Source organism: Lithobates pipiens, unplaced genomic scaffold (genome assembly GCF_037356315.1).
Source record: "Lithobates pipiens isolate NorthernLeopardFrog02 unplaced genomic scaffold, aLitPip1_a1.2 Scaffold_22, whole genome shotgun sequence".
NCBI classification, from domain to species: domain Eukaryota; kingdom Metazoa; phylum Chordata; class Amphibia; order Anura; family Ranidae; genus Lithobates; species Lithobates pipiens.
In genome coordinates this window covers 183593621-183614002 of record NW_027507784.1, presented here as the reverse complement: position 1 = coordinate 183614002, position 20382 = coordinate 183593621, and the positions used below count along the sequence as shown (strand labels likewise).

General features: G+C 49.4%; 1 protein-coding gene across 1 annotated transcript in view; it reads right to left on the bottom strand.

Moving 5' to 3' along the window:
- Positions 1-20382, bottom strand: part of TNRC18 (trinucleotide repeat containing 18) — a 392145-nt gene that overhangs the window by 330050 nt on the left and 41713 nt on the right.

The window sequence follows — 20382 nt, the reverse complement described above, 5'->3', positions numbered from 1 at the left end:
GCTGAGGGAAAAAACTACATTCTGAAGAAAGGAAAAATGGTACACATTAAGAAGCAGCATACATGTGCGGAGAAATGTAATTTGATGAGGATGCAGGAAATGATTTCCCAAATACAGGATAAATATGAGTTCAGTGTTAAATGGATCCAGTGGGTTGTATATATGGAAACACAGAAGTAGGGTTCTGACCTGATTTGATATGTTTTGAATTTAATGTTTTCTGAGTTAGGCTAGGTTCCCACCTATGCGTATTTTTTGTGCATTTTGCAGTTTACAGAAAATACAGTTCATTTAACATTGTTTCCTAAGGTACACTGTTTACATCTAGCATTTTTCAGCCAGGGTGCTTTTGGAAAGGGTCAGGCACCTTTTTTTTCCTCAGATTGAGTTTTGTGTTTAATAGACTTCAATGGACCCGCACCAAAAACGCAAATGTTGTGTTTTTTTCTCTCCCTAATAAACTGTAAATAGCTGGTTGTTAAAGAGCGGGTCGGGAAGCCGGCCACCACATCTTTAACAGCTGCTGACATATAAATGTAAAAACAAGAATTGCAGACAGTAAAAAAATTTAATAGGCAAAAAAAAAAAAAACAGTCAGGAAAGGGAGGGGACAAGTAGGAGAGCTTGTGTTCCCTCCGCCCCCTCCCCCCCCCGAATCAGTTTAAGCCACATGCACTCAACATAAGGGTCTGTTGCATCCCCCCAGCACCATGTCCCCATGTTGATGAGGACAAGAGCCTCTTCCCCACAACCCTGGCTGGTGGTTGTGGGGGTCTGCAGGTGGGGGGGGGGGGCTTATCAGAATCTGGAAGCCTCTAGATTCCAGCAACTCCCACGTGAGTAAGTATGGGTACTTATTCACCAAAAAAATAAAAAGGTGTAGTGTAAAAAAATTACAGCAGGCAGTTTTTGGCAAGTCTTATTTAAAGACAAAAACAAAAAACAATGCACCCCGATCCATTGTCAATCACAATGCCCGCCAACGTTCACCCAAAAACAAAAAAACAAAAATGGTCCACAGCCGTCATCTGACAGGTCTCAACTAAGTGGTGGGGCAACCCACTGACATGCCCCCGTCCCTCCGACGTCGGCGGTCCAGCATGTGTTTATTTTTTCCCCTTTAGTTTCGATGTTTATTCACTATTGTATTCTTTTAAAAAATAATTGTGTTTTATTAATGCATATTTCTTTTTTTCAATATTTAGAGAATTTCAATATCTACTGCAGTCCATAGATAGTCCATTTTTCCAGCCAGCATGCTGACCTAAAATGTGGCCAGCTTAATATGTACAGTATTAAACCCAGAAGCAAATATTGTATTGCAGCTTACCATTTCTTAGATGTGATGGCTGCACTCATTTTCTTTTTAGGCTCCCTTTCTATTATTTCCACCTGGTTTTCAAAAGAAAAAGCTCTCCAGCAAAATGCATCAGTTACGAAGAAGAGACAAACAATTTAACACTACCAGGGGTGCTTACAATGATCAGCTTTGATTTACACTTTTGTTTCCTTCCCTTTGTGGTATGTTTTAAATACTGGTTTCCGGGCAGATATGACTGTTTATTACAGTTTTGCCTGGTGCTGCCTCTAGCCACATTGCAAGCTCACCTTGTTAGTACTCTCTGTAGCCCTTGTTGATTTACCATAATTTATATTGGCCATAGCCTTTTATATTGGCTTGCTCCTCCCCCGACTCAGTATTTGGCTGAAGTATAAATTGAGAGTATATCAATTTAGCTCTGAAGGCTAAATTTCAGCGTTCCCCCAGTTGGGCGGGGATGACTCAGATGATATTGGGGAGATTTCTCTAGATTAATGTCGGCCAGAGACCATCTGATCCAATATAAATTTTGACATCTTAGTTACCTTACTCGGCCATATTGGCAAAGATTTTTCCTAACCCGTCGCCCTGCTGGTGGTGCACGTCAACCAGCTCAGACTTTTTACACATGTTCTGGAACTGTGGTGTGGGGTCACTGAATGTATAGAAGTTAACACACTGAGTACATGGCCAGGAGTGGAGGTGTGTCTTCTGGGTCTCGTAGATGCCCTAGCTCCTAAAAACGTGACATGTACTCTGTTGACTTTGTTTTACTATGCTAGGAAATTAATAGTGCTCTCCAACCCCTCTGACTGTTCCGGCATCGATAACACTCATTAATAAAGCCATCCCTTTATATAAAGCCATGTATACTAGTAGAGGAATTCCTCATAAGTTTGATAAAGTGTGGGGTGGATGGATGTACACTGCATCCACAGTGTCTGATTAAATCAATGTATTATATTAAAAACCAAAAAATGTAGCGCTTAAAATAGAAAACACCTCGTGGAGAGAAGTGTTATTGTAACACACAAAAAATATAAATTTAATAGATAGCGTAGCCAAGCTACACTAAATAAAGGCAAGTGCACTTAGTATAACTACACAAGTGTGAACAAGTCTTTGTGACTCGTGACATGAAAAAACAAAAAGTTAAAATAATGGATGTACCAAGTGCCAGGCCAGACTATACCAAGACCCTACATAAGAAAAGACAATAGTCTCTATAATAATAATAAAAAAAGCGTAGAAAGTCTGCAGGCTATCTATATTTTTGTACCCTTCTTCATTGAGGGTTTGTACATACATGTATCGTTTTTTTGTTTTTTATTTGTTTTAATAAAACATTTCCTATCGGATTAATCTGCTCTATGAAGAGGCTTTTTGTTTTTTCCCTCTTTTTCTGTTTGCATTTTTTACGCACCTATTTGGGGTGTGATTGTCCTTTTTACCACCTTGGAGCCGAAAAAACGTCCCGGATTGGATACCCCGAGATTGGATGGTGTATTGGCATAGCTGAGGATTACATCACCTGGATGGAGGAATTGCTGTCTATCGCAATTTGAGGTCTGAATGACTCACCACCAAGGTGTGTGGGTCCACACCTTCGGGTAAGCGTATCCATTACCTTTCCTGTTTATAACGTGGTATCTGTATGAAGGGTGACATCCAGCTGCTGTCTTCACCTCTGGGGTATTTTGACGTGTGGCATTGCAACAGATCCTGACTACTCTCTACCGTGAAGTGATCATCTAGGATTATAGAGACTATTGTCTTTTCTTATGTAGGGTCTTGGTATAGTCCCAGGCCACTTGGTACATCCATTATTTGAACTTTTTTTGTTTTTTCATGTCACGAGTCACAAAGACTTTTTCACACTTGTGTAGTTATACTAAGTACACTTGCCTTTATTTAGTGTAGCTTGGCTACGCTATCTATTACATTTATATTTTTTGTGTGTTATAATAACACTTCTCTCCACGAGGTGTTTTCTATTTTAAGCGCTAAATTTTTTGGTTTTTATGTTTTATGCAATTGTATTATTGTCAATGTTGGCTGCTTGTATTGTGTTTTGAATTTCTGGTAGTGCAGTTATATTTTATTTTAAATGTATTATATTAGCTGTGGGAGAAGGATTCCAGGATGAAGAAGGATCTAGGGGTCCTTGTAGAAGACAGACTGAGCAATAGCATGCAGGGTCAAGCTGTGGCTACCAAATCCGGCAGAATATTAGCATTCATTTAAAAGGGAATTTACTCGAAAGCTAAAGCAATTATTCTGCCACTTTATAAAACTAAGGTTCGGCCGCATCTAGAGTATTCCGTCCAGTTATGGTCACCAACCCTCAGAAGGGATGTGCTGGAGCTGGAGAGAGTCCAGAGAAGGGCAAATAAATTAATATGAGGTCTGGAGGACCTCAGTTATAATGAACGACTACAAATCATTAAGGCTGCATTCACACCTGAGCATAGAGTTTTCAAGCAAAAAAATTCCATGAATTTACCGCGATTTTGCAGCGTTTTTACCACGATTTTGCAGCGTTTTTTTACCGCAATTTGCCGCGATTTTGTGCAGGGCAAAAGGTCACCAATGTTAAAAGAAGAAAAACGCCCAAATCTGCTCAATTCAATCAACAAAAAAGGGTCCGGAACTTGTTTGAGCTTCAGGCGTTCGGCTTCAGGCGTCATGGAGTGGAGATGTGAACCATCTCCATTGAGATTAATAGATTTTTTTTCCCCTCAGGCTTCAAGCTACAAAACGCTCAGGTGTGAATGAGGTCTAAATGTATTCTCTCTGGAAAAGAGATGCTTGAGAGGAGATTTGATAGCGATATACAAATCTCAATGGGGATCCCAGCGTAGATATAAAACTTTTCAGTACAGGGAGTGTAAGAGGTCACGGGGCTACACGATGAGACTGAAAGAGAATCGGTTTAACCTTAAACTGCGTAGGGGGCTTTTCACTGTCAGGGCGGTTAGGATGTGGAACTCTCTTCCACATCTGGTGGTGTCGGCAGGAAGTATGGATAGTTTTAAAAGACTCTTGGATGTGCATCTTAACGAAAAAATATACAGGGATATGGGAAATTATTTTTACACACGCGCGTTGAACTGGATGTTCTGTTGTCTTAATTCAACCTTACCAACTATGTAATGTATATCAGGTGTGAAGCTAGGTGAGCATTGAAGACTATTAAGTATTAATGTTCTTGGGGGGGTGAGCTTTGGACCTAGGTATTACATATATGGGTCTGCTGCTGGTCTTTGAGGACAGTTGGTATATCATAGATATGTGGAGATAGAGTGTCAGTATATGAACTTGCATCCAATATATCTACATAATAGTACTCGTTACTATGCTCGTGTTCCAAGCCTCAGTTATACAGAGGGCCCAGTGCTGAGACTTTCTTTTTTGAGTTTCTGTGTAGAGAGAGGCCTGGTGTCAGGCTATCACACAATTGTTATGTGTGCATTTTTTTGTATGTTATTTTAAAATTCAATAAGAATTAAAAAAAAAAAAAAGTGTGGGATTGATTTAGCCACATTTGCCCTTGCTACTTTATTTCAGTGTCCTCTGTTCCCTCCCGGCCTTGATCACCCAATGCAAATTTTAGTGGTGGGAAAATCATGGATTTGTGAATGCCCATTTTCTTCTAACACCCACAAGGATTCTCGCCTTTGAAATGCTGAGGTCCTCTTACAAAATCCCTCTTAAGGAACATTACCGTTATATACTATTGAAGCACTTACTTTTTCACCCTCTTCATAATCAACAGCCCACTTATACCTTGTCACCTTTTGAAAGCATTGGTAAATCCTGTCCGCATTTCTCGGGCATTATATCTAGAGGTCGACCGATATATTGGCCGAGATTTGCCGTTTTTTAATTAATCGGCATCAGCCGATTGAGCTAATAAAAAGGCCGATTTAGAACAGCGGGACTTGGAAATGACTTCTGTAAGGCCCCTTTCACACTGGGGCGGTGCGGCCATCGGCGGTAAAGTGCCGCTATTTTTAGCGGCGCTTTACCGTCGTTTTAGCGGCGGTCTGCGGGCGCTAGCGGGGTGGTTTTAACCCCCGCTAGCGGCCGAAAAAGGGTTAAAACCGCCCGCTTTGCCGGCGGTATTGCCGCGCTGTCCCATTGATTTCAATGGGTAGGAGCGGTGAATACACTGCTCCTTCACCGCTCCAAAGATGCGGCTAGCAGGACTTTTTTCACCGTCCTGCCAGCGCACCGCTCCAGTGTGAAAGCCCTCCGGCTTTCACACTGGAGTGAAAGGGGCCGTTTTTTTCAGGCGCTATTCTTAGCGCTGTAACGCCTGAAAACCGCCCCAGTGTGAAAGGGGCCTAATAGAATTCAGTGTAAGTTGCCTGAGTCGTCATAGAAACGTCTTTCCTCCTCTCTGGGCAGGCTGCCAAGAAAAGAACAGAAAGATACAATGTTTACACTTGAATGAATGAAGTCATCTCAGTGTGTAGAGTTCTCAGTTTAACCATTTAAAGGCTAAATCTTTTCTGACACTTGTTGCTTACAAGTAAAAGTCCTGTATTTTCTGCCAGAAAATCACTTGGACCCCCCAAAAAGTATATACATTTTTTTAGCAGAGATCCTAGGGAATAAAATAGCGGTTGTTGCAACATTTTATGTCACACGGCATTTGCGCAGAGGTCTTTCAAATGCATTTTTTTGGGGGGGGTAAAAAATACACTTAATGATTTAAAAAAAAAAAAAAAAAACAGTAAAGTTAGTCCATTTTTTTTTTTTTCGTCCAAAAGTTTTGAGTACTTGTTTTTATTTTATAGGCTGCTTGCACACTGGAGCGGGCAGGCGTTGATGGTAAAATGTTGCTAGTTTTAGCAGTGCTTTACCATCATTTTTAATGGTTAAATGCGCCCGTGAAGCACTGCTGCCAAATCGCATTGCATGCGCTTGGGCAGTGGTGCCCATTAATATCAATGGGCAGGAGTGGTGGAGAAGCGGTATACACCACTCCAAACGTGCTGCTTGCATCGCCTCAGTGGGAAAGCACTCTGTCTTTCACACAGACTGCAGGGGAGCCGTTTTGCAGGCACTTTACAGGCGCTATTTTTAGCCCAAAACCGCCTAAAAAAAACGCCCCAGTGGGAAAGGTGTCTGTTAGGTTTTATGAGATGAAGGGGGATTAAAAAATAAAATAAAAATAAAATAAAAAAATCGGCCTAACATATCGGGCCAAAAAAAAAAACCGGCATCATATATCGGCCATCGGCCGCCATGATTTCTAAATATCGGCATCGGCCAGAGAAAAACCCATATCGGTCGACCTCTAATTATTTCATTGTTATATTCTTCCATAATTGCCCAGCGGAAACCACCAGTGCAAATGTATCCACAACAATGGCAAGGAGAGTTGGGAAAGGCGTTAGATGCAGAAGACTGGCAGGTAATGACGCAGCCAATCAAGTGTTCTAAAAATGTCTTAATTTTGAAAAAAAACATTGGTAGAACACTCCAGCTCACTGATCGTTCCAAATTATTTGCCATGTTGTTTCCGTAGCTGTGCCCAATCTGGGACAATGGTGCATTTTTACTGGATTTGTCCAAGAGTGAACAGACTGTGGATCAGAATCTATGCCTTGCTTCGCACACTGCTTCACTCTAATCTTAAGAAGAACCCATATGATGTCGTTCTACATAAACTGATCAACTCCCCCTTCTTTTTGGAAAGTCAACTAGCTGCACATCTAATAGCAAGGGCTTGGAAATCTCCTACTCTCAGCTTTGAAGCGGTTAAGCATTGTATGAATGACATCATGATTAATGAAAAGCGGACCGCTATTTTGGCAGATTCCCTGGACAAATTTCAGTTTTCTTAGTAGACTTTTAAAAGAGCACACACAGTGGTTAGAGCTTTTGTTTTTGACTGCAGCAGTGTAGGAATGTGTGCAAAGAACAAGACACACAATGCCCATCATCTTCCCTGAAGACCTAAGTGTAGCTATTGGGCTTTGCTGTTATCAGACATATTTCATCAAGCAGAAACGCAGGCTACAGAACAGAAGGAAAATCCATCCAGTGTGAAATTGTAACTACAACGTACACTCGTCTTTTTAGGATTTGACACAATTGATCAACCAGATTTTGTCTGGTGGTGTCAAAGGAAAATTAGAAGGCCATGGGCAGGGGCGTAGCATGAATGTGTTTAAGAGTCGCCATAGTGACCCCGCATTCAGCTCCAGGGGGGCCCGCAACTCTCTATCATCTTACACGCTGAATTTTACAATCACAAAATCCTGGAAACAGAATCCAGGTCCGGTCCGCCTTGCGTCTCTCAGGGCCCCAGCTGAGCTCTGGAATCCAGTCCAGAACTTCTCGTTTGCCTTCTCCCCAGCGAGCTACCTCTCTACTGCCAGGGCCCACACAGAAACAGTGAGGAGCAGAGGAGCCGCTTGAGAGCCGGGACAAGACTTCATTAACTTAGGTAAGTGACATGCTGCCATTAGAGGAGTGTTCTCTAATGTGGGAACAGCCAGGTATAGTACGCACGCACACACACACACACACACACACACACACACACACACACACACACACACACACACACACACACAGCACCTGTCCTGACTGCCAAAACTCAGAGAGTTAGAAAGGTTGAGGAAGGGTAGCATGGCAGTAATAGGATGATGGGGGGGGGGGGGGGGGGGGCAGCATGTCATTTGTAATTATCAGGACAGAGGCACTTATTACCTGGAGGAGAGGGGGGGGCGGGGGAGGACCAAGCAGGTCTGACAGTGATTGTATTCCCCCTCACAGCATCCTCTCCGATCCCACAGCACTTGATATCCAGTAAATCCTTCCAATAGATCTTTAGATATCATCTTCTCATCCATGGTCCTTTGCAATAGGAACAATCCTCATTGTGTATAGCAGTGGCGGCTGGTTCTAAAAAATTGAGGGGGGGGGGGGGGGAACGCAAACTGAAAAACTCTGGGGAAAAAAACCCCCATCAAACGCAGCCTCTGTGCCCCACTAAACGCAGCCACTGTGCCCCCCGCCCGCACTTACCCTGTCCCTGTGGGACAGCTCCTCTGTCTTCTCCTGTCCTCTGCTATGATTGTGCCTCACCAAATGCTGCCACTGTGCCATATCAAATGCTGCCAGTGTGGCCCCGCCCAACGTCTGCACTTACCCTGTTCCTGTGGGACAGCTCCTCTATGCTCCTTAATATCTTCTCCCGTCCTCTGCTATGATTGGACAAATTGGCTGAAATGACATGCGCTGTGACTGGGCGCCTATCAGGTGACTGGTAACAGATCCGAGCACCTGACTAGTGGAGAGGTGGTTTAGTGTTAGGAATGAGAAGATTCATTCGCTTTTCTAACACAGCTAAGTGACCTGCGAGTGCCCAGCATGGCGCCAACAGGTCACCTTTTGACACCTATTAGAGCCTATGGCTCCAATCAGGTGCTTCGAAAACACCCCCCGCCACTGTAATTCAGAGTCTAAATTGCTGGTTATCCAGCAAAAGGGAAAGGAGGAGAACCAGACCCCCTCCCCCCCCTTCTTACCAGAGAATCTGGTTGTGGCCGAAAGAGGAGAAATGAAGGCTTCTGATACAGTGCTGTTTCCAGCATCAGGCGGCGAGTTCTCAATAGAGCCCCCAGTGGCGACACATAGGCATGCCAACATTATACTTAAAAGGAGAAATTCTTAAGAAAATCTCCACTTATCTTTTCTTCACTGCAGGGTTATCTGAGATAAACCCAATCTGCACCCTTCATGGTGGGCTCCGAAACCTTCAGAAACAGGATAACCCAGAGGTTACCCACAATCCTGGACCTGCAACAGCACCTTGCCAGTAAAAGCTTTATGGCCTTACTACCAAAAAGTACTAGACCCTAGAGCTGCACGATTTTGGCTAAAATGAGAATCGTGATTTTTTTTGCTTAGAAGATAGATCACGATTCTCGCGGCGTAATATCTTTCACATTAAAACAAAAAAAAAAAAAAAAACAATTGCGCTAACTTTGTTTCTTTTTTTTTATTATTTATTGAAGTGTATTTTTTCCCAAAAAATTGCATTTGAAAGACTGCTGGGCAAATACAGAGTGACATAAAATATTGCAGCAATTACCATTTTATTCCCTAGGGTCTTTGCTAAAATTATATATGTGTGCCTGTGCCCGTATGTGCGCGAGTATATGTTTGGGGGTTCCAAGTAATTTTTTAGCAAACAATATTGATTTTTAACTTAAGAAAGAAGTGTCAAAAAAGATTTATACTTTAAGTGGTTAAACTTCCTGCATTTACACTGGTTGAAAGCTTGGCAGACTGCCCAGATTATTTGTTTACACAAGAAGTTCTATCCCTTTGATCTAAGTAAGCAAGTTACAATGTTTCAAGTTCTAAACTTGGCAGATTGCCTGGGATGCTTTCTTTTGACAGCCAGTGAGCAGATAATCTCTCCACTTGTTTATACAAGTCGCCTACTCTCAGCAGGGGTGAATCGAAATTGCAGTTTTTTAACGATTAATGGTAAAGCTCTACTGGATCCCAGGGTCCAGCTCTCTAAAAAGAGAAGCATTCGCAAGCAAAACCTCCTTTCTTTGGATGAGGCACGGGCACCATTCATTTAGCCCATGAAAGGGCATCAGAACGGATCCGGTCAGCATGGCTAGCACCAACAAGGAAGCTTCCAGTGGAGCTCAGCACATCTTTACTCATGACCAACACAAAAAATGAGGACTCCCAGTAGTGGGAGGGGTTATATAGGGAGTACACTTCTTGCCTTAGGGCGTGCCAGTGTCCATCACCTATCAGTGGCCCTATAACTCACATAGTAATTACTATGGCTCTGTGTCCCCTGAGGTAAGAAAATAAAAAATGTTTTACCGGTTGCACACATTACATCCTTGTTACATTTGGGATCTGGATTCAATCCATTAGGGTCATCTATGAAATTGGTATTTATATATTGCTTGTTTGCACAATTTTTTTTCTTTTACTTTATTGCACTGCACACTTTTTAAAATGTAAACTGTAATGGTATAGGATTAGTAATGGTCTATCTATCCCAAGAAGGACAGCCTATCAATGCCTCTGCAAACTCTCCGTACAGGTATTCAAAAGAATTGGAGGAGAGGTATGTCAAAATTGGATAGTTTCTACAAAATCTTTTTAATTACCCTGTAAATAAAGCCCTGAACTAACTCATTAGCCACTTGGGAGAATCCTGGCGCGCAGGATACTGGCAGGTGGAAGGGGGTGGGGGGGGAGCCCCACAAGCTGCAAGCTACCCTCTGGCCATGGGTGTTGGTCAGCCTTGGTTATCCTTGTTGAAATAAAAAAAATAAATAAAAAAGATGCCCAATAACTTAGCGAGGACGATCACAATCTCAATATGATGGTTTGGTGCATACAGCACCCGCTGCACAGGGTATGGTGACATACATTTCTTCTTTGGACTTAGCCACTGATATCTAAAAGTAACCATTAGCTAAGAAAGAGTGACCTATTATGCCTACTGGACTTTATTAGTTCAAGTACATGCCCTCTGACCTAGCCAAAGCTTCTTGGGAACATACATTTCTATATGGCTCAACTTGACAAAGTCATCTGTCAAAAACCTATAGAGTATTTAAAAAGAAATAGAAGACCGTATAAATGGATAGCACACCACAGCTTTAAAGTCAAGTCTAATTTATACAAAAGAACAACTGAGCAGATTCACAAAAGGTTTACCGCATGGGATATTTGTGTTTGATGTTTGACATAGAATATCACATGTAATATTTAAAATGCCAGTTCACCAACGTTAAATACCACATTTGTGGCAAATACCAAAATTGTGCCATATACTTGCTGCTAGTATCTTAAAAAAAAAAACGTATAATAAATTCCGACTTTACCTTGAGGTCAATTCATAAATAATAAATTTTTTTTTTTTTTTAATAAACGGGTTTGTCTAGCCATTTAGCACATGTACAAGATTATAAGTGAAAATTTTGATTCTAAAGTCTAATATCTTTTCATTAAAAAATAAACAGATTTACACTTGCATTGCACAGAGCCACCCCTAACTGCCTCTACTGGGGTCCCCTGCTTTCGATCTTGGCTCCTCCTCATCTGTGTCCACTCCCTCCCCAGTAAAATAAATGTATGTATGTATGTATAATATATATATATATATATATATATATATATATATATATACACACATATATATATATAATTATACATACATACAACACACACACACACACACACACGTCTCGGCCCAGCCATCACTCACTGGATTAGACTGACAGCAACAAGAGCCAATGACTCCCATTGTTCTCAGCAAAGCCTGTGAGTTAGGTACAAGGCAACTCATTTTCTGGGAATCTTCTAGGGCCGCATTGAGGGGAGGCTCAGCTCACCTAAAAGCAGGAAACACATCATCCACCATGATTTAAAAAAATAAAAATAAAATCATACCTCTGAGCCTCAGTAGTACAAGAGTACCAAATGAACAGGTAGTCTATACAAAGTATATTACAACAAACTGCCAATTGCAATCAATATAATAAAAGCATAGGAACAGGAAGATGTGCTGCCTTGAAAGATTCTCATAAAATTAGTTACCAGGTACCCAACTGTTTTTTTTTCCAGTCATCTTCCAGAGCAGCATTGAGAGCATTAGCAATCAATAATTACTTTGAGGTACAGTAAGGGACCACAGCCTGGAGAACCTTCCTACCAAAAGGACTGATCCTGGAGTCTTTCCTGTAATGGGAGATGAGGGTTTGAAAGCCTGACCCTGTCGCTGCCCTGCAGATATGTTCAGGCGAGGTATGTGCTCTCTCCACCCAAACTCTTGTGGGAATGCCCGGGAGTTTGTTCTATGCTTTTTTCAGCTCCCGAAGAACCACAGATCGGAATGGAGGCCTGACCGGACGATCGAATCTGGAGATCTGAACGCCTGGAAGTTCATTTTATGCAGTTTTCAGCTGCCGATGAGGTAAGCGCTCTGTGAGCTCATAATTTAAAGAAGATTTCATGAGAAGCACTTTGCAAGAAGCTTTTTATTTGACATATGAACTGCAAGCTTTATTGTACATTTAGGATTTTAGCATCTTTTCCTTTTTTGATTGACCACGTTTTATTTTATAATTTGATTTTTTTTTCACATTTACTTGGATCATCCATCATCATGTGATTTATCACTTGTATTTATTATCATTTACTGGTATTGTTGTTAGTGATTTTTACATAATTTTGAGGTTGCGCTCATCGCTATTTATATAGGGAGTGAACTTCCTTGATTGGGTATACAAGTGTCAACACCTGAAGGTGGTCCATAACCCATTAATTACTTAGGCTGTGTCCCATGATGTACGATAAAGAAATATGCCTTTTCTCTCCTATGAGAGAGAGAGAGAGAGACGGGGGAGAGCGAGAGAGAGAGAGAGACGGGGGAGAGCGAGAGAGAGAGAGAGACGGGGGAGAGCGAGAGAGAGAGAGAGACGGGGGGAGAGCGAGAGAGAGAGAGAGACGGGGAGAGCGAGAGAGAGAGAGACGGGGGAGAGCGAGAGAGAGAGAGAGAGAGACGGGGGAGAGCGAGAGAGAGAGAGAGAGAGAGACGGGGGAGAGCGAGAGAGAGAGAGAGAGAGAGAGACGGGGGAGAGCGAGAGAGAGAGAGAGAGACGGGGGAGAGCGAGAGAGAGAGAGAGAGACGGGGGAGAGCGAGAGAGAGAGAGAGAGACGGGGAGAGCGAGAGAGAGAGAGAGACGGGGGAGAGCGAGAGAGAGAGAGAGACGGGGGAGAGCGAGAGAGAGAGAGAGACGGGGAGAGCGAGAGAGAGAGAGAGAGAGACGGGGGAGAGCGAGAGAGAGCGAGAGAGACGGGGGAAGAGAGAGACGGGGGAGAGCGAGAGAGACGGGGGAGAGCGAGAGAGACGGGGGAGAGCGAGAGAGACGGGGGAGAGCGAGAGAGACGGGGAGCGAGAGAGAGGGAGCGAGAGAGAGCGAGAGAGACGGGGGAGAGCGAGAGAGAGCGAGAGAGACGGGGGAGAGCGAGAGAGAGCGAGAGAGACGGGGGAGAGCGAGAGAGAGCGAGAGAGACGGGGGAGAGCGAGAGAGAGCGAGAGAGACGGGGGAGAGCGAGAGAGACGGGGAAGGAGAGCGAGAGAGACGGGGGAGAGCGAGAGAGAGCGAGAGAGACGGGGGAGAGCGAGAGAGAGAGCGAGAGCGAGAGAGAGAGCGAGAGAGAGACGGGGGAGAGCGAGAGAGAGAGCGAGAGACGGGGGAGAGCGAGAGAGAGACGGGGGAGAGCGAGAGAGAGAGAGCGAGAGAGACGGGGGAGAGCGAGAGAGAGAGAGAGAGAGAGAGAGAGAGACGGGGGAGAGCGAAGAGAGGAGCGAGAGAGAGAGAGAGAGAGAGAGAGAGAGAGACGGGGAGAGCGAGAGAGAGAGAGACGGGGGAGAGCGAGAGAGAGAGAGAGACGGGGGAGAGCGAGAGAGAGAGAGAGAGAGAGAGGACGGGGGAGAGCGAGAGAGAGAGAGAGAGAGAGACGGGGGAGAGAGAGAGAGAGAGAGACGGGGGGAGAGAGAGAGAGAGAGACGGGGGGAGAGAGAGAGAGAGACGGGGGGAGAGAGAGAGAGAGAGAGACGGGGGAGAGCGAGAGAGAGAGAGAGAGAGACGGGGGAGAGCGAGAGAGACGGGGGAGAGCGAGAGAGAGAGAGACGGGGAGAGCGAGAGAGAGAGAGAGAGAGACGGGGGAGAGCGAGAGAGAGAGACGGGGGAGAGCGAGAGAGAGCGAGAGAGACGGGGGAGAGCGAAGAGAGAGAGACGGGGGAGAGCGAGAGAGAGCGAGAGAGACGGGGAGAGCGAGAGAGAGAGAGAGAGAGAGAGAGAGAGAGACGGGGGAGAGAGACGGGGGAGAGAGACGGGGGAGAGAGCGAGAGAGAGCGAGAGAGAGAGCGAGAGAGACGGGGGAGAGCGAGAGAGAGAGAGCGAGAGAGACGGGGGAGAGCGAGAGAGAGAGAGCGAGAGAGCGAGAGAGACGGGGGAGAGCGAGAGAGAGAGCGGAGAGAGACGGGGGAGAGCGAGAGAGAGAGCGAGAGAGACGGGGGAGAGCGAGAGAGAGAGACGGGGGAGAGCGAGAGAGAGAGACGGGGGAGAGCGAGAGAGAGAGCGAGAGAGAGAGCGAGAGACGGGGAGAGCGAGAGAGAGAGAGAGAGACGGGGGAGAGCGAGAGAGAGAGAGAGAGACGGGGGAGAGCGAGAGAGAGCGAGAGAGACGGGGGAGAGCGAGAGAGAGAGCGAGAGAGACGGGGGAGAGCGAGAGAGAGCGAGAGAGACGGGGGAGAGCGAGAGAGAGCGAGAGAGAGCGAGAGAGACGGGGGGAGAGAGACGGGGGAGAGAGACGGGGGAGAGCGAGAGAGACGGGGGAGAGCGAGAGAGAGAGAGCGAGAGAGACGGGGGAGAGCGAGAGAGAGAGAGCGAGAGAGACGGGGGAGAGCGAGAGAGAGAGAGAGCGAGAGAGACGGGGAGAGCGAGAGAGAGAGAGCGAGAGAGACGGGGGAGAGCGAGAGAGAGAGAGCGAGAGAGACGGGGGAGAGAGCGAGAGAGAGAGAGAGCGAGAGAGACGGGGGAGAGCGAGAGAGAGAGCGAGAGAGACGGGGAGAGCGAGAGAGACGGGGGAGAGCGAGAGAGAGAGCGAGAGAGAAGCGAGAGAGACGGGGAGAGCGAGAGAGAGCGAGAGAGAGAGCGAGAGAGACGGGGGAGAGCGAGAGAGAGAGAGCGAGAGAGACGGGGGAGAGCGAGAGAGAGAGAGCGAGAGAGCGAGAGAGACGGGGGAGAGCGAGAGAGAGAGCGAGAGAGACGGGGGGAGAGCGAGAGAGAGAGCGAGAGAGACGGGGGAGAGCGAGAGAGAGAGACGGGGGAGAGAGAGACGGGGGAGAGCGAGAGAGACGGGGGAGAGCGAGAGAGAGAGCGAGAGAGAGAGCGAGAGACGGGGGAGAGCGAGAGAGAGAGAGAGAGAGACGGGGGAGAGCGAGAGAGAGAGAGAGAGACGGGGGAGAGCGAGAGAGAGCGAGAGAGACGGGGGAGAGCGAGAGAGAGAGCGAGAGAGACGGGGGAGAGCGAGAGAGAGCGAGAGAGACGGGGGAGAGCGAGAGAGAGCGAGAGAGACGGGGGAGAGAGACGGGGGAGAGAGACGGGGGAGGAGAGACGGGGGAGAGCGAGAGAGACGGGGGAGAGCGAGAGAGAGAGAGCGAGAGAGACGGGGGAGAGCGAGAGAGAGAGCGAGAGAGACGGGGGAGAGCGAGAGAGAGAGAGCGAGAGAGACGGGGGAGAGCGAGAGAGAGAGAGCGAGAGAGACGGGGGAGAGCGAGAGAGAGAGCGAGAGAGACGGGGGAGAGCGAGAGAGACGGGGGAGAGCGAGAGAGAGAGCGAGAGAGAGAGCGAGAGAGACGGGGGAGAGCGAGAGAGAGAGCGAGAGAGACGGGGGACAGCGAGAGAGAGAGCGAGAGAGACGGGGGAGAGCGAGAGAGAGAGCGAGAGAGACGGGGGAGAGCGAGAGAGAGAGACGGGGGAGAGCGAGAGAGAGCGACGGGGGAGAGCGAGAGAGAGCGAGAGCGACGGGGGAGAGCGAGAGAGACGGGGGAGAGCGAGAGAGACGGGGGAGAGCGAGAGAGAGGGGGAGAGCGAGAGAGACGGGGGAGAGCGAGAGAGAGAGCGAGAGAGAGCGAGAGAGAGAGCGAGAGAGAGACGGGGAGAGCGAGAGAGACGGGGGAGAGAGACGGGGAGAGCGAGAGAGACGGGGAGAGCGAGAGAGAGAGCGAGAGAGACGGGGAGAGCGAGAGAGAGAGCGAGAGAGACGGGGGAGAGCGAGAGAGAGAGCGAGAGAGACGGGGGAGAGCGAGAGAGAGAGCGAGAGAGACGGGGGAGAGCGAGAGAGAGAGACGGGGGAGAGCGAGAGAGAGAGACGGGGGAGAGCGAGAGAGAGAGAGACGGGGGAGAGCGAGAGAGAGAGCGAGAGAGACGGGGGAGAGCGCGAGAGAGAGACGGGAGAGCGAGAGAGAGAGCGAGAGAGACGGGGGAGAGCGAGAGAGACGGGGGAGAGCGAGAGAGACGGGGGAAAGCGAGAGAGAGAGCGAGAGAGACGGGGGAGAGCGAGAGAGAGCGAGAGAGACGGGGAGAGCGAGAGAGAGCGAGAGAGACGGGGAGAGCGAGAGAGAGCGAGAGAGACGGGGGAGAGAGACGGGGGAGAGCGAGAGAGAGCGAGAGAGACGGGGGAGAGGAGAGCGCGAGAGAGACGGGGGAGAGCGAGAGAGAGCGAGAGAGACGGGGGAGAGCGAGAGAGAGCGAGAGAGACGGGGGAGAGCGAGAGAGAGAGCGAGAGAGACGGGGGAGAGCGAGAGAGAGCGAGAGAGACGGGGGAGAGCGAGAGAGAGCGAGAGAGACGGGGGAGAGCGAGAGAGAGAGAGAGACGGGGGAGAGCGAGAGAGAGAGAGAGAGAGAGCGAGAGCGAGAGAGAGCGAGAGAGAGACGGGGGAGAGCGAGAGAGAGACGGGGGAGAGCGAGAGAGACGAGAGAGACGGGGGAGAGCGAGAGAGAGAGAGAGAGAGACGGGGGAGAGCGAGAGAGAGAGAGAGAGAGACGGGAGCGAGAGAGAGAGACGGGGAGAGCGAGAGAGAGAGAGAGAGAGAGAGACGGGGAGAGCGAGAGAGAGAGAGAGAGAGAGACGGGGGAGAGAGAGAGAGAGAGAGACGGGGGAGAGCGAGAGAGAGAGAGAGAGAGAGAGAGAGAGAGAGACGGGGGAGAGCGAGAGAGAGAGAGAGAGACGGGGGAGAGCGAGAGAGACGGGGGGAGAGAGAGAGAGACGGGGGGGAGAGAGAGAGAGAGAGAGACGGGGGGGAGAGAGAGAGACGGGGGAGAGCGAGAGAGAGAGAGAGAGACGGGGGAGAGCGAGAGAGAGGGGAGAGAGAGAGAGAGAGAGAGAGAGAGAGAGAGAGAGAGAGAGAGACGGGGGAGAGCGAGAGAGAGAGAGAGAGAGAGAGACGGGGGAGAGCGAGAGAGAGAGAGAGAGAGAGACGGGGGAGAGCGAGAGAGAGAGAGAGAGACGGGGGAGAGCGAGAGAGAGAGAGAGAGAGAGACGGGGAGAGCGAGAGAGAGAGAGAGAGAGAGAGAGACGGGGGAGAGCGAGAGAGAGAGAGAGAGAGAGACGGGGGAGAGCGAGAGAGAGCGAGAGAGAGACGGGGGAGAGCGAGAGAGAGAGAGAGAGACGGGGGAGAGCGAGAGAGAGAGAGAGACGGGGGAGAGCGAGAGAGAGAGAGAGACGGGGAGAGCGAGAGAGAGAGACGGGGGAGAGCGAGAGAGAGAGAGACGGGGGAGAGCGAGAGAGAGAGAGACGGGGGAGAGCGAGAGAGAGAGACGGGGGCGAGCGAGAGAGAGAGAGAGACGGGGGAGAGCGAGAGAGAGAGAGACGGGGGGAGAGCGAGAGAGAGAGAGAGAGAGAGAGAGAGAGAGAGACGGGGGAGAGCGAGAGAGACGGGAGCGAGAGAGACGGGGAGAGCGAGAGAGAGCGAGAGAGAGAGAGAGCGAGAGAGAGAGAGAGAGAGAGAGAGAGAGAGAGAGACGGGGGAGAGCGAGAGAGAGAGACGGGGGAGAGAGAGAGAGAGAGAGACGGGGGAGAGCGAGAGAGAGAGAGAGAGACGGGGGAGAGCGAGAGAGAGAGAGAGAGACGGGGAGAGCGGAGAGAGAGAGAGAGAGAGACGGGGAGAGCGAGAGAGAGAGAGAGAGAGACGGGGAGAGCGAGAGAGAGAGAGAGAGAGAGAGAGAGAGAGACGGGGGAGAGCGAGAGAGAGAGACGGGGGAGAGCGAGAGAGAGAGAGAGAGCGGAGAGAGAGAGACGGGGGAGAGCGAGAGAGAGAGAGAGAGAGAGAGAGAGAGACGGGGATGAGCGAGAGAGAGAGAGAGAGAGAGAGAGAGAGACGGGGGAGAGCGAGAGAGAGAGAGAGAGAGAGACGGGGGAGAGCGAGAGAGAGAGAGACGGGGGAGAGCGAGAGAGAGAGAGAGACGGGGGAGAGCGAGAGAGAGAGAGAGACGGGGGAGAGCGAGAGAGAGAGAGAGAGAGAGACGGGGGAGAGCGAGAGAGAGAGAGAGAGAGAGACGGGGGAGAGCGAGAGAGCGAGAGAGAGAGACGGGGGAGAGCGAGAGAGCGAGAGAGAGAGACGGGGGAGAGCGAGAGAGAGAGACGGGGGAGAGCGAGAGAGAGACGGGGAGAGAGAGAGAGAGACGGGGGAGAGAGAGAGAGACGGGGAGAGAGAGAGAGACGGGGAAGCGGAGAGAGAGAGACGGGGAGAGCGAGAGAGAGAGAGAGATGGGGGAGAGCGAGAGAGACGGGAGCGAGAGAGAGCGAGAGAGAGAGAGACGGGGGAGAGCGAGAGACGGGGAGAGCGAGAGAGAGAGAGACGGGGGAGAGCGAGAGAGAGAGAGAGAGAGAGAGACGGGGGAGAGCGGAGAGAGAGAGAGACGGGGAGAGCGAGAGAGAGAGAGCGAGAGAGAGACGGGGGAGAGCGAGAGAGAGAGAGACGGGGAGAGCGAGAGAGAGAGAGAGAGAGCGAGAGAGAGAGAGAGAGAGACGGGGGAGAGCGAGAGAGAGAGAGAGACGGGGGAGAGCGAGAGAGAGCGAGAGCGAGAGAGAGATGGGGGAGAGCGAGAGAGCGAGAGCGAGACGGGGGAGAGCGAGAGCGAGAGAGAGAGAAGAGCGAGAGCGAGACGGGGGAGAGCGAGAGCGAGAGAGAGCGAGAGAGAGACGGGGGAGAGCGAGAGAGAGCGAGAGAGAGCGAGAGAGAGACGGGGGAGAGCGAGAGAGAGACGGGGGAGAGCGAGAGAGAGCGAGAGAGAGCGAGAGAGAGACGGGGGAGAGCGAGAGAGAGAGAGAGAGAAGAGAGAGACGGGGGAGAGCGAGAGAGAGAGAGACGGGGGAGAGCGAGAGAGAGAGAGAGAGAGAGAGAGACGGGGAAGAGCGAGAGAGAGAGAGACGGGGGAGAGCGAGAGAGAGAGACGGGGAGAGCGAGAGAGAGAGACGGGGGAGAGCGAGAGAGAGAGACGGGGAGAGCGAGAGAGAGCGAGAGAGAGAGAGACGGGGAGAGCGAGAGAGAGAGACGGGGGAGAGCGAGAGAGAGAGACGGGGGAGAGCGAGAGAGAGCGAGAGAGCGAGAGAGAGAGACGGGGAGAGCGAGAGAGAGAGACGGGGGAGAGCGAGAGAGAGAGACGGGGGAGAGCGAGAGAGAGCGAGAGAGAGAGAGAGAGAGACGGGGGGAAGGCGAGAGCGGAGAGCGAGAGAGAGACGGGGGAGAGCGAGAGAGAGACGGGGGGAGAGCGAGAGAGAGACGGGGAGAGCGAGAGAGAGACGGGGGAGAGCAAGAGAGAGAGACGGGGAGAGCGAGAGAGAGAGACGGGGGAGAGCGAGAGAGAGAGACGGGGAGAGCGAGAGAGAGAGAGAGAGACGGGGGAGAGCGAGAGAGAGAGACGGGGGAGAGCGAGAGAGAGAGACGGGGGAGAGCGAGAGAGAGAGAGAGAGAGACGGGGGAGAGCGAGAGAGAGAGAGAGAGAGACGGGGGAGAGCGAGAGAGAGAGAGACGGGGGAGAGCGAGAGAGAGAGAGAGAGAGAGACGGGAGAGAGATGGAGAGAGAATTTTTTTTTTTTTTTTTTTTTTAACATCCTGCCAGCGCATCTCCTCAGTGTGAAAGCACTTGGGATTTCACACCGAGATTGCAGGGGAGCTGTTTTGCAAGCACTTTACAAGCGCCATTTTTTAGCCCAAAAGCGCCTGAAAAAAATGTCCCAGTGTGAAAGGGTTAGATTTTATGAGATGAGGGGGGAAGAAAAAAAAAATTTATAAATATAGTCGGCATCATATATCTGCCAGCGGCTGCCGCAATTTCTAAATATCAGCATCAGCTAGAGAAAGACCCGTATCGTCGACCTCTAATGATGGATGTGCTTCTAGGTGGGAGAAGACTTCTCTTAAAGCTGCCCTAGAAGATGACTTTAGAAAAACACATACCAGACCCTTATCCAATTATGCGGGCC